General features: G+C 37.8%; 1 protein-coding gene across 1 annotated transcript in view; it reads left to right on the forward strand.

The window, feature by feature from the left end:
* LOC108114688 (prolactin-releasing peptide receptor) overlaps positions 1-13006 on the forward strand; it is a 31485-nt gene extending 18479 nt beyond the window's left edge. The window contains exon 3 of the mRNA XM_017225781.2: positions 10791-13006. The gene's annotated coding sequence lies outside the window, so the exon portion shown is untranslated. The remainder of the gene's footprint in view (positions 1-10790) is intronic.
* Positions 13007-14043: the final 1037 nt, after the last annotated feature.

Below are 14043 nucleotides of genomic sequence, written 5' to 3' on the forward strand. Positions count from 1 at the left end.
TTAAATTTCTCTATTTTGTGAATGCCGTTTGCCCTTGGGTGTTTCTATTGCTACTCGTTAACCTTTTACGAACTTTGTTTTATCCTCCAATCGAATTTGAATTCGGAATCCGCATTTAGACCGAATGGCAATGCATTTGCCATTTTCCAGGCCCCCCAATCAATCACACTAAAAGTGCATAATGGTGTTGTAAAATCAAAGAGTCTGATTAAACCGATACTAAAGCGATACCAAGGGCATAAATATCGAGAGTTCGGCAAACATGCCACGCCCTTAACCATTCAATGGAGGCGTATAAATGTGTGCGTGTGTGTGTGTGTTTATATATGTGCGGATTTAACGGCAACAATAACAAGGACTTTGGCTGCTTATCAGACAGACACCCACCCACACTGTCGCTTAAAGAGGAATAACATTATTTCAATATGTATTTACACTCGATGCGAAATGTTTTTGGCATTGGCTGGCAATAAAAAAATTATTGCCTCGCATTTACTTGTTCACGCGATCGTCGCAGTCCTCGAAATCGGGGCTTTTAAGTGTTATGATACATGTGTTCCCTTTGCCAATTCCACGGGGACTTGATTCCCAGAGCATATAATATAAGTTAAGAACATGAAGAATACAGTGGCTTAGAGATTTGAAACTTATCTTAAGATATATACATAAATTTACATTCCATTCAAATATTAAATATAGAAATTATTAAAGTAAAAAAATATAAAATGAAAAATTTATTCTGATTAGACTCTATCTTCTCTTATATGTTTATTTTTAGAACAAATTCTAACCCTCTTTTAACTACGCCTCTGCCTGGCTAAGAAAGTATCTTAAGCCTGAAAGCTTTGGCACTTAAAGATAGGTATATCAAATCGCATTTATGCTGTCGGCAGATGCTGAATAAGCCAACTTGAATGACAGACAGATATTTGATGGGAATGCCTGCCTGTGTGGGGAAATAAACGCATTTAATGAAGTTCCCTTTTGGCCAAATGGCACAACAGGAAGTCTCTAATTGATGCCTGAATACGTTCCATGTTCGGCTGCTCTTCATGTGGCAATGGATAGTGTGGCAGCTGCCTCACAGATTTACCACAGATTTTCCATTTATCTGATTGGTTTGGGTTGCAGAAAAATAAGGCAAATGCAACTGAGAGAGATTTCCTTAGATTTCCAGCACGTGTTGTTCAAACTGGAAAATCATAAAGGCTACAAAGAGAAAATTTAAGTATTCTTAATCTTGTAATGCGTTTAAAATGCTTTACTGCAGTTTAGTTAGAAATTTATATAATAGGGAGATGCATTTATCTATGTTTTACTGAGGTAACTAATGTAACAAAGAAAACTTTTTCCTTTTAGGAATAATACCAGAAATATGAATACTTTTTCTGTAAAAGTTGCACTTACCTTTGCCTTGAAGATATTTTGCCTTAAAATAAGTTTTAAAATTATTTTTTAACATACAGGAAACATATTTTTCGTACTGTAAACCCTCATTTGACCGATCCCATAATGAAACCAATCTAACCAATGCAATTACGTTCCTACTTTCACACTCAATTCAAAGTGTTTGGGCGGAAAGCCAACCCTATATATATAAGTCTGTTGGAGTGTTGATGCCCACATGGTCATCGGGTCAGAACAAACAACAAACATGGCCATTAGAGTCCTGCGAATATCTACAGAGGAAGAGCCCTGGACTTGGCCAATTAAGCAATTACGCTAACAAGCTTTATTATGCTGGGTAAGCAAGGCTGAAACCAACAATGGCGACCCGCCCAGGAAACTAGCCAAGGTGTTGAGCAAACAATTAAAACGGAAAACGGAAAGGACAGCAGAAGGATGGCGTTCCAATTCCGTTGGTCTGGAGGAGTCTTGGCTGACTCTAAGACAACTTGGCCATCTCAAGCGAATTTAAAGTGGGCCAGATTAGGTGCTAAGGACAGCCTGCGAGAAATTTATGAGCGAAAAGTTTATTTTTCCTGTTCGCCCGTCGGCATAAATTATAGAAAACAAGGGACCTTCCGTTGGACACCCCAAGGAGTTGCCTGTCCGCAGAGAGGAAAATAAGAAAAGAAGGAAAACTTTCGACACATTGAAATTGATGGTCATAAATTTTATTGACTTGTTGTCGGGCTCCTACAGTAAAGTACATATATTCTATATGTAAAGGCGTATTGCCATCACTTTGTTGCCTCTTTTTATGTGGCAAGCGATTATGAGGCACCCAGACATGTTGGACTAGGCTTAGTTAAACAGTCCCAGCGTTTAACTCACTCATCCAAAGTGCCCTACGACAATTACGGCGGTTCTTGGCTTGAGTCTGGCCAAAAGGGGTTGTGTATATAACTTATATATATATTGGCATGTCCGGCACGTAGAGTTCTTGCGGGCGAAGCAACCGCTGGAATTTCTAACCCACTTGGCAGCCATTCGATTTACACTGACTGGAGCGGGTTTTTGATCAAATTAAAAGATTTCCAATATTCATATTTCAATTTGGACGCAGCGAGCCGCCGGGGGAAATGATTGCCGAGCAAGTGAAAAGGAAAACAAATTTTATTGAAAGATTTCTTTAACAGGGTGAAAGTTTAGATTTATAGCCTGCAAATTGATTTCTTTGGAAATATCTTGAAGTTTTTTACCAAATGAAATCAAACAATTGGATTTCTCGCAGTGCCCTGCTTAATAGAAGGAAAGTACGTCAGAGTGTGATGGCTTAATGTCTGGCAGCATTCTGTCTTTGTTATTGATGAAAATTGTCTATAAAAGCGAGCCAAGTTTATGCTCCATTAAATGCCATAAAAGGCGTTTGCCATGACTTATATGTGAGGGACGTGGCAGCCACTGGTCAGGTCAGGTTGGACAGCCTTTAACAGAGCCAGCTGTATATATATAAATATGCTCGTACATATATATATCTAATTTATGCTTGAAGTTTTCCTTTTGATCCCTGACTCTTTGCGGGAATAGGGGAAATTCCTGCTCCTGCCGCATCCTCTTTATTCACCCGTGTTGACAGCAGAGCTTAGCGCCACTTAATATGAGCCAAAGGCAATATTAACTTGACAGTGGCTCATCCAACTGGGAAACTGGGAAATACGGGTGTTAGGGCGTCGGGGTGTGGCCTCTGGAGCTGTCTTCATTAGCTACTTTATTAACAGTTAATTAAATTTTGTGTTTAATGATTGGCGAGACAAAAGTCAAGAGGGCGGGTTCTAAAGCTAATATTAAAAATGCTTGCGGCTTGGCATTTATTAAAGTAAAGTTCCCAAAAAGGCAATTTCGGCTAGGCGTTGCCCAAGCAACGCTGCCAAGCCAGCAATTACAAGTTTAATGAAACGAGAAATGCCTTTTATAATAATTGGCCAAGCAAAAATACCAAAAACGCAAGCCAACAACAAACACTTTCAGCACGAGTAATTTTCGGGATAATACAGTAGGAGGGGAAATTTGTTTTGATGGGCCTCAGCTGACCCGTTGGGTTTTCTGGTTAAGACTGTCAAGACGCCAACGTATATGACATAGCCCGAAAATCCCTTTCAAAATAACTGAAATCTAATTACACATTCTGCACAGAATTTCTCGCATGCTCCCGGATTGGAATTCACTCTTTCATTCCCCTCTCAAGGAGTGCCAGATGAGGGCTTATGCTTTTTCAAAAGGCTGAAATACATAATTATGCAGCTCAGAATCTCGAATGACAACCGTACAAAAACATGGAACTCTAAGGGGGAAAAAAAAAAATGAAAAACACAAGGAAAAACAGGACAGGCAAACAAACTGAGCAGAGGCAACCAGGCGTGGTAATTGGGTCGGAGTTGGGGCGAGTTCCTGGGGAGATCCTGGGAATACTTGGGCTAGGACTAGTAACCAGGCATACCTGGGAGTGTCTAGGCGGAGTACTCCTCCTGTCAGCAGGTGGCGTTGCCAGGGACTTAAAGGGCGTCAAGAAAAAGTTTGCTTGGCTTGAGAGCCTGTCATCAGCGAAGAATGGACAGGGGAATTTTTTCAAGCCATTTCTTAATTTATGTGCGAGCAAAGGCAAACAAAATCTGTATGTTAAAAAATAACATAATGTAGGTGGGCCTTAGAGAAATTTTTTTCTTTTAAAGAGTTTTCACTTTAATGTTTCCTCTGCTGGGAAAAAGTAGTGAAAGCCACGAAAAACTTGCATGTGAGAGAAAAAGCAGCGAAACAAAAAAAAAGCCGTAAAGAAAAGAAGATCCTGGCAGGGGAATTACAAAAGACGACTGAAATATTATCATAAATGTGAACGCGGAAGGGTTTTTATTCTCTTTGAGTGGGTTAAAGCAAGCGACTTTTTGATGTCCTTTATGAAGTATTAAAAGAGAAGTATTAAAAACGTAAGTTTAAAGAGTATTAATATGAAAAGTTATAATGATTTTTTAATCTCTTATAAGCTTGTAGTTTGATGGCACACAAAAGCTATATAAAAATAGCAGCAAAATAACTGCAAAAATAAGATCCTTATGATTAAGTAGGAGAAGTTTAAATAGCAAAAAATATGTCACAAAATATATAACTCTGGAAAAAATATAATTTGTGCTTATCACATTTCCTGCAATTTGCGGCATATTTTTGACCCATCTTCAAGCTTCAGCTCCACAGCTTGTTACGGTCCAGAACCTGTCTACAGGAGACAAAAATCCTGACAAATTTCTGCCTCATAATTCATGGTGCACAGGTAAAAACAAAAAATCTGCCACAAGGCATGAAAATTCCAGAAAAAAAATGAAACATGTCACCAGAAAAGCTTGGCTTGGAAAATTCTCTGGGTTTTCATCGATTTTTTTTTTGTATTTCAGCAACGACCAGAGAATCAACCAAAAATTGTGTGCTACGCAGCTGTGTTTCGGGTCATTAGAGGCATTTTCCCACTGAAATTTCTAATTAAAGTCTCGGCCAAAATCAATCACATTAAACCAACAAATCTGGCTGAGAAAAAAAACCTGAACCCAGATAAGAAGAGGAGGAAAAACTCCTGCACATTAACATTATTTTAATCATGGTAGCTGCACCTTGTGTTGAGTTTCAGATTGGTATCGCAGACAGACAAACTCCAATTCACGGCACAGAAAGCAGGGATTTCTTCTTGTTCTTTTTTGAGACAACATCGAGACGGCCTGCACGTCATTAAGCCACAGGCATCTCATTCTTATAGCAGACAGGGAGAATCATCATTCATTTTCTTCGGGGTTTTCCGTCAATGACAATCAAGCTGAGTGGGTTGTGAAATTGGGTTGGTGACGAGCTTGCATTACGATCCAAATCAATCGGTTAAGTTTTAAATCAGAAGTAATTCAGTAGCTTAAAGCGAGATGGATTACAGGAGACGTGTGTGGCAGCTGTGATGGATTGTCTATCTTAGAATTTAATTAGGAACTGAAAGCAAATGGTGCTGAATGAAGTTGGACAATGTATCAAAGCTCTGTCAATGTAGAAATCTGTATGGCTTTAATCCGAGTTTATATTAGACCTATTTCCTATATGCTTTACCAGAAAATGAAAACCAAAACCTGTACTTTAAACTCTTTTAAATGAATCATTAAAAAGGGAACGCAAATTGCAAAAAGAACAGTCAGCTAAATTTGCATGTATCTTTCCCTAGAATCTAGGAATAATTTCTCCCAGAAGCGTAAAACAAACAAAGCTATATTTTTTTTTCTTAAATTTACATAAAACAATTGCCCGGACAAGTTCAACATAATTCCTTTTTTGGAGGTTCCTATTTATTTTATTGTTTTCGGTGTTTACTGAGCTTGACTTTGCCCTATTTCTCTGTGTACCCTGACCGGAATTCGGATTTGTTTTGATTCGCGTGTCCAACAACCATAACAATCACCACCCTACGTGCCTGGCATATCAATAATATATATACATAAATATTGCTCTTCTAAACCAGAAAGCGATTGTCGTTTGACAATTTCCGACCAGCTCAACTTATATTTTATTTAAACGGCGAAAGTGAATTAAAATTAAATTTTCTGTTTATTTCCCCGCTCGTGTATCACGTGTATCCCCCCCGAAAGTCCCGCCGCTGGCAAATTACTTTTATAAAGTCTCTGACAAACCGCAGGCGGCTAAAGTCCTTCAAAATTCCCTCGGGAGACCGCAGTGGGTATTGTATGAGAGGGGAAAAATATTTGAAAAATTTAATTTTGTCTAAAATGCGCCAAGTAGACAAAACAAATGTGAAAAGAAAGTCCTGCCCCCTTCAAATTGCTGGCTCCCGCTTATTGCTCTCATAATGTTGTCTAAGTTCAAGTTAATATTTTGAATAATGCCACATCGTTTGGGCGTCTAAGTGAGTCCCTCGTCGCAGGATATTTATGACTATAGATACATCAGCGCCAACAGCAGTTGGGATACACTCACGAGCTCAAAGAAAGTGTAGCACACTTTCCAGGGCCATTTCTCTTGGCCCTAAGTCGCGCCTTTTGTCCATTTTCGTTGGCAATGTGGCGTGAAAAAATAAACGGAAAACAAGTTGGAAAATCAGGGTCACAAATGGATGTTTGACAACTTTGTTAGCACGAAAATAAAAGGTTTTTTGTGGGTAAATAAATAGTTTTTGATTATAATTTAAGATATTTTAGAACTTATTAACGGTGTAGATTTAATCCCTTTATCACATCGTCTGCACTTAATATTCAGACATAATTTATAAGCGGGATTAGCCGAAAATAGAATTACATTTAAAGTGCATTGCCCTAGGTGGAATATTATAATAAGCTAATGGCTTAAGTGCTCAGACCTCACTTAACCCTGCGACTTGTAGACTTTGGCATAAGGTCACTGTCCATTTTGATTTTGATTTGAGTAAGCAGAATTTCCAGGCAGATTTGCATGGTCTTAAACCGTATTGAACTCTGTTGACCCGGCCTAAAAATGAAGGTCTCTTCCTGCTGCCAGCAAATATTTACATGCGAGTTGACTTCGGCATCCTTTTTTTTTTTTGGATGAGTAGAGATTTTCCATCCCCTTTCCAAGCAAAGAAGCTGTCGACCCACTCTCGTAATGTAAATCTATTTTAATGTATGCAGCAATTAAAAATACATCAGTTTACTTTCGGGTGGCCCCTTTGACAGCATCCACTTCCTGGGCCTTGGTCCTGTCATTTAATGCGTCATTTTGGGCTCATTAAATTTCATTGCGTTAAATGTCCCCAAGTCCCATGCATATAGTATGTAATTTTTTGAGTAATATTTAAACTGTTCTTCCTTCGACGCGGCATAATTTAAACATCAAATAAATGTAATGAAGTGCCGAAAGGCATTGGCTGAGAGTTGATGGCATTCCATTAAACGGTGATGTCAGTGCGACACCTTCATTTACATAAAGACCAACACGTGTCGGCGACTGTCATTGAACTGTCATCCGATCCCATTCGGAGTCCTTTCCTCCATTTCCATTTCGTTCACTTCCTGTTTTGCCTAATTACGCCCTGTGCAAAATTCATTAAATGCCCCGACACCCTAATCAGCCGTCTGTCTCACAGTTTGTCTATATATCTGTATATATATATAATGCATATATATATGTCTATGGGCTAAACTTAGTCCACATCGCAGTTCATTCAAAAGAGCAACCTCTTGTCGAGGACTAAGGACTCAGGAGGACTCAGGTCCTCGGAATCTGTGTAGCTGTCTGGCAGTCAAGCCTGTGGCATCCTCTCCACCAACTTGACATATGTACTGGGACCACAGAGTTTGTCTATGTCGCCATCTAATTGCGGCCAACTTAAAATCCACTCCAGCCAGAAGGACTCGTAAAGGACAACTGCATGTGGCTGCCATTACAAGATATGAGCAATCAAAATGACAAACACTTTGCCATTGACAACTCTGATCAATAAAGGATATGATGACAGAGTGGAAAAGGAAAATTATAGTCCTTTTACGGTGTACATAAATTATTTGTTATTTGCTTTTTGCTGGCTTTCAGTAGTCATAACCGTATTAAATTATGAATAATTAATGACAGACACTTTAACAAATGAATAATTGAAAAAACTATTAAAACAATTTTTGTTATACTTCAGCTTCTTCGACAGAGAAAAACGAGTATAAAATAATAATGATTTTCATCAGAATTAAATTCCTTTATTTTACTTTCTGCACTTGCAGTTCCTTCTTGTTCCTTATTGATTTCTTTTTATTGCTTTGTTTTGCCAAACATTTTATTGCCATTTCGTATTTGTTTTTCTTAAATAAGTTTCCGAAACTAGGCTAAGCAAGAAAAAAAATAACAAAATCCCATCTCAAGACCAATAAGAACAATAGCAAGGCAATAAAAGAAAACTTTTGTTTTTGGGGACACATTTCGGGAGCATCGAGGACGGGAAACAAGCGCAAAAGTACAATCATTAAAATTAATTACATAAACATTAATGTGCCGCTGGCAATTAGGGCCCAAACCGACAGAGGTGAACCTCCGCAAGCCAGAGATTCTACAATTTCCGCCTGCCTTTCTGTCAAGGGCCCCGATTCGCAGACCACAACCAAGTTTTTCCTTTAAGCACCCACAGCACTCGAAGAAAATGCGGCCAATGCTAGATATAAACTTTAAACTTTATAATTTTATATTTTTGAATACTAAAGTTAGTAGAGTTGAAATTTTGTAAAAAAAAAATCTTTAAATTTTTTCTCGCAGTGCATAAACGCACACAATGATGCCCACAAGAACGCCCACAGGACACACACAATCACAGTCGACAATAATGAATACTTAATAAAGCGGCATTCAAGGCGGTCGGACTTTCAGTTTCAGTTGAGGACAAACAAAGGCCAAAGACCATGGCTAAGGCTGCGGGCAAAGTTTACCTTTGTTTGGATCTACCTGTCCACCTCCATACATTCAGCCCTGATTCGTTCTGCTCCTTTCACGCTGCTATTTTTTGTTATTTTTTCTCCTTGTTAGGCGGCAAATTTTATTTCAATTATCAACACCCAAGCGAAAGGCATTTAGCATTCAAGTTGATTTAATTTGTCAGCAGCAACCTATCGTTAAAGGCACGTAAAACAGATGGGTTTTTCTGTTAGCTTTCGATTCGGACACGGTCCCAGCTGTAAGCTTTATATAAAAAGAGAATAGTTTAATTGATTTTTATTCCGAAATTCGAATTGATTAAAATCATAAAAATAAACGAGGTTTGTTGATAACCCGTAACAGTGATTGAAGGAATTTATTTTTAAGTTTTTTGTCGTAGATTTCATAGCCAACTTGCAAACTAATAAAAACTTTTAAAAATTGGCAAAGCTAAGCGAAGCTATTTTTCCCCCAAAAATATTTATTGATTTATCTTTAATCAACCTCCTTATATTTCATTAAATATTTTTAACTTCCTTTAGAAGGGAATGCAAGCGTAACGAGTTTTGCCAATGGCAAACCGTCGCCCCCATACAAATTCCTGTGTTAAATTTATTAAAAAATCCCCACAATTTCTCCTTCTAATCGAAACACAAAGCAGATTTCTAACGAAATACAAAGCTAAAATTGATAGCTTCATCACAATAATAAATCGATACACTGGCAACGTGGGCAGACAACCGCAGTTCGTACATTATTTTTGTGGCAATTTCCCAGAATTAAAATTGTAATTTTAATTAAATTTTACAAATTTCACAGGGATTCGTGGGATTCAATAGATTCAGTAGCGGAAATCAAAAAGCCTTGTTATTAATATTTCATATTACACAATAACAACTTTTTTTTTTGGCCAAATGGCATGCGTTTTTTGGGAAAATAAAACCAAACGGAATATTTAGTTACAAATTTCCCTGGGTAACAATTAGTGCTAAACTCACAAATTACATACACTGTAGTAGAGTACATGGAATAATAAAATTGATTAAATAATAAAAGCACGATTAAAGTGAACCGACATGCAAGCCACAACCGTGTCACCGCTGCGTATACGCAATTTAACTGCATATTACGGTTAAGAGAAAAAGTGAGAAAAATGATGGGGCGCGTTAACTCTGTCATGCAACAAGTGGTTAATGCTAATTAGGACTCTCTCGGGGTGGGGGTATAACAAGGACATGACGATGACGACAACAATAAGGATGTCGATGTCGATGTCGATGTGCGATGTCAACAAGGCCGGGCAAACAATAATGGAAGCTGGGGCCTGGCTCAAATATTCTCTGCTGCCAGGACCAACTTGCAATCCGATGCTCCTTTAATTAGGCAGACTACTGGAGCCTGCTGATGATTTCAGGCATATGGCCATAACATTAGTCCAATACAGGGGATGGCGGTTACTTGAACAAAGTTTTCTACTTCAATTTCAGCATCAACTTGTCTAGAAAAATATATTTATTATAGATATTTAGTGAAAATTCTGGCTAAATTACTGAAAATTCTCTGTTTTTTAACCTCAGTTTTAAGCTATAAAAAATACAGTTGCTAAAGGTTCCCCCATAATCGATATTTACTGTACTAACCATTAAACAGAAATTCTCTCTCTCTGAGCCTAGAATTTCTCTATTAAGCTCATTCAAAGGCGATTTGCGATTTGTAGACGCAAGTTGGCAAACAAATTGGCATAAGCTGCTTGCATGCGAAGAGGTATTACGACATCTTTTTTGGGGTTTGATAAAGGACGTGGGTGGGATATTAATAAAGCATCAAACTGACAATTTAAGAAAACCAAAAAGACCTATAGAAATGCCAAAATAATTTGTACTTATTTGTAACAGCCAATCAATCTGTCAGATCCGAAACCAAATTAAACTCTTTTCTTCTTTGTGTTTTTTTTACAGATTTTCGAAACGCATTTCTAAGCATCTTCGTGGATGGACTTTTATTGAATTGTACTTTGTAATTCAAGCCAAAATAATGCAGGGAAATGTCAGCTGGATCTCGGAAGTCCTTTTGTAAACCGCACTCAACATGGATGAGCAGGGGAAAAATGCTGATAAATGGCAAATCAAGTGACAACAAAATGGGAATGGTGGTTGTCTAGCAATTGGCTGAAACAGCTACACAAGTCATTGATATCAGATGTATATATATATAGATATATATATATGTATTTTATGGATGTGATTGGGTGGGGTAATGGAGAATGTGTGGAGCCTGAGGGCACAACTGCCTCTTTATACTGCTATTTTTTGCCGAATTTTCCGTTGCCATTCAACTCGCGACAATTGCTGGGCCATTTCGCATATTTACAATGCCTCGAAGGGTGATTCCAGCCGCTCTCCGAAGAACAGTTTGCCTTTGTCGCTTTCAATTTGTACCTAACAACTGTCAGACATTTGTCGTTTTTGGTTTGGCTTTCGCCAGTCACACGGAATTAAATTTCGAGCGTTGGGTTTTTGGCCCAATTGTGTGGAAATATGTCAACACAAGGCCTCCCACCTCTAACTCGTTTCTGTTTTTCTTTTTTGGCTCTGCAGAACAGAGGAAAAATAATTTGCTCGACTTCAAAAAAGCAAACATTTCCACGGCTGATGGAGCACTATGGGGCAAAAAAAAAAAACCAGGCAAGAGTAAGCTGACATTGATGAGATTTGCACGGGCCAACAGAACCGGATCGCTGAATTTACGAGTATTGAACCTGACTGACAGTTCGCATTGGCCAAAAAATTCCCTTGCAAACATTTAACAGAAAATTTAAAGTCCTTTCCTGCTGAGATTTATTTCCGAATTTGTCACAAGGAAATAAGGATTAGCACTTTCTTATCTTAAAGAGAGAGAAAGCTTTATTCTTCTTCAAATTTTCAACTTTCACTAAAATTCCCGCAATATCAGCGCAGTTTAAGGGCATCAGGTGAGAGTGCATTTTGCGTGTGTGAGTGTGCATAATAAAATAAGAAACTTGAACTGCTGGCACGACTGCCAGCAGAAAACTGTTTTATCACGAAATATTTCATAGCTAATAAAATGTGTCAGGTCTAAGACAGCCGACGAAGGCAATTTCTTATATGTAAGCTGCTCGACATGCTTGTAAAGTGTTTTTGGGCATAGCTATAGTAAAAAGTATATAGATAAATCTAAGTATTAAAGTGTAAGATTGTCGGCTAAGCGCATCAAATGCTTAAACTAAACTGAGTACGGAAATGGGATGTGAAAAAAATATGTGTAGATCCAAAACCAAAAGTACGCGAAATCGTGCTGACCATGAGCCCCGCTTTTGAAAGTTGAAGTTCAGCTTGAATTCGACTTTCGGAAGCATGTCACATGCTTTGGTGTACTTTTGGTTTTCCAAACTTTGATCACATCTTTCCACTGCGTATACGTAATTATAATTAATATAAGTCAGCGTTGAATAGGGTTAAGGATGTATGAGAATACTCATTGATTGATGGCTAAACTAAAGGTAATTCAAAATGGCATTAAAGTACGAAATGGGTCTCAGCAAAGTCTTAAGGAACTTAATTAGGAGCAACCAATAAAACTTAAATGAATTAAAATAGAAGAAATTTTATGAATTATTAGCTACAATTAAATGTTGGCTGTTGTATCAATGTATTACGAACGAATAAGTCGCGGAAACTTGGAAAGGCATTTTTATAAATAACGAAAAGGTTATTATATCCGTAGGCTACATAAATTATGAAATTTAAATTTAAGATCAACCCAAAAACTTAATTAAAGTAAAGTGAAACTCAAGCTAAGATAATGGTAAGGAAATTATGAAATAAAGTTAAGTAAGGCTAACATAAGGAAAATGTTGTTAATTCAACACCCACTAGTTAAGGGTTGTGTTTGTAGAACGTAAATGTTTAAAACGAAAAAAGTGCACAATTGGGAATAAAAGATAGAAAAAATATTAAAAATATCAATGTGAGAAGAATTAAAAAAACAACAGTTAAATTGCATGCTAAAAAATAAAAAAAATTTCACCAATGAGACACACAGCTGAGTATTAATCTTAAAGTAAAAACTATACGCATGTAGCCGAAACCAAAAAAAAAGATGTTTTAAAATACGGATTACCGACACACGAATAAATAATGAATGTTGAAACAAAGAAAGAGAGTGTCTGAATGGGATCTCTGGGTATTTCCATAATAAACTAATTCCCAAGAACTGGGGATTGCTATATCTTCCCAGCGTGGTACAAAGTTGCCTGTCCTGCTGGCATGCTTTGATCAAATAAACAAACAAATGACAAATAGGGACAAATGTGCAGACAGGCGATTTGTCACTAGGTAATTTATGTACCGCCCATTCAAGCGTCTTTGTGTGTCTGTGTGTGTGTGTATGCTGGTAGGGGGTGGGGTGGAATTAACCCTCAACTGGGTCAACAGACGGGCGCATGCATCCCACACCGGAGGTCAGTGCATCTACAACTTGCCAATAAGTGTTAGCAGCGAGGTGTGTTCGCCGGGTTCCTTCAATTAAAACGCTGGCATGCGAAAAGTTCGACGAGAAAGTTCATAACCGGAGCGAACATTACAGAACATGAAGACAATATGAGGCAGAACTTTTTTTCCCATCGCCAATGAAAGTTATGCCAGCACACGGTAGGTATATCAAATAACTTTGCTAATGCTTATTGAATAAATTCCCATATAAATTCTCAAGGATATGGTAAGAGAATAACTTGAACATATATGAGGTAAACCTAACCCTGTATAGTTAATTATTAACCACTTAGAAGGATCTACTGAACAGTTCCCCTCACATCATTCACTTTAATTGGGAATTTGCAATTCAAAAAGCACAACTCATCGACAGCCATTTAAAGTTTAATTTGCATTAATGCTCGTGCTGGCGCATTTATTGCGCAATTATCAACTGAATGGCCCTCTGATTTTGATGATTACTGTTTGGCATTTGTACTTAAAGCCCTGGTTAACCACACAGCCGCCATGGCAACAGGATGATAATCACGACAGGTTGATAAATCAAGGGTTCAACGAGCGTTGCGATATTTCTGTGTCGAACGTTGATAAAATAATCAATGGCCAAATTTCCCTTACGTTGCTAATCGAATTAGTGACCATGGCGCTGTTTAAATTTATAAATTAAATAACATTTCTGTTAAGTTTAAACTCTGAAAAT

This window comes from Drosophila eugracilis, unplaced genomic scaffold (assembly GCF_018153835.1).
Source record: "Drosophila eugracilis isolate 14026-0451.02 unplaced genomic scaffold, ASM1815383v1 contig_2154, whole genome shotgun sequence".
In the NCBI taxonomy this organism is placed as follows: Eukaryota; Metazoa; Arthropoda; class Insecta; order Diptera; family Drosophilidae; genus Drosophila; species Drosophila eugracilis.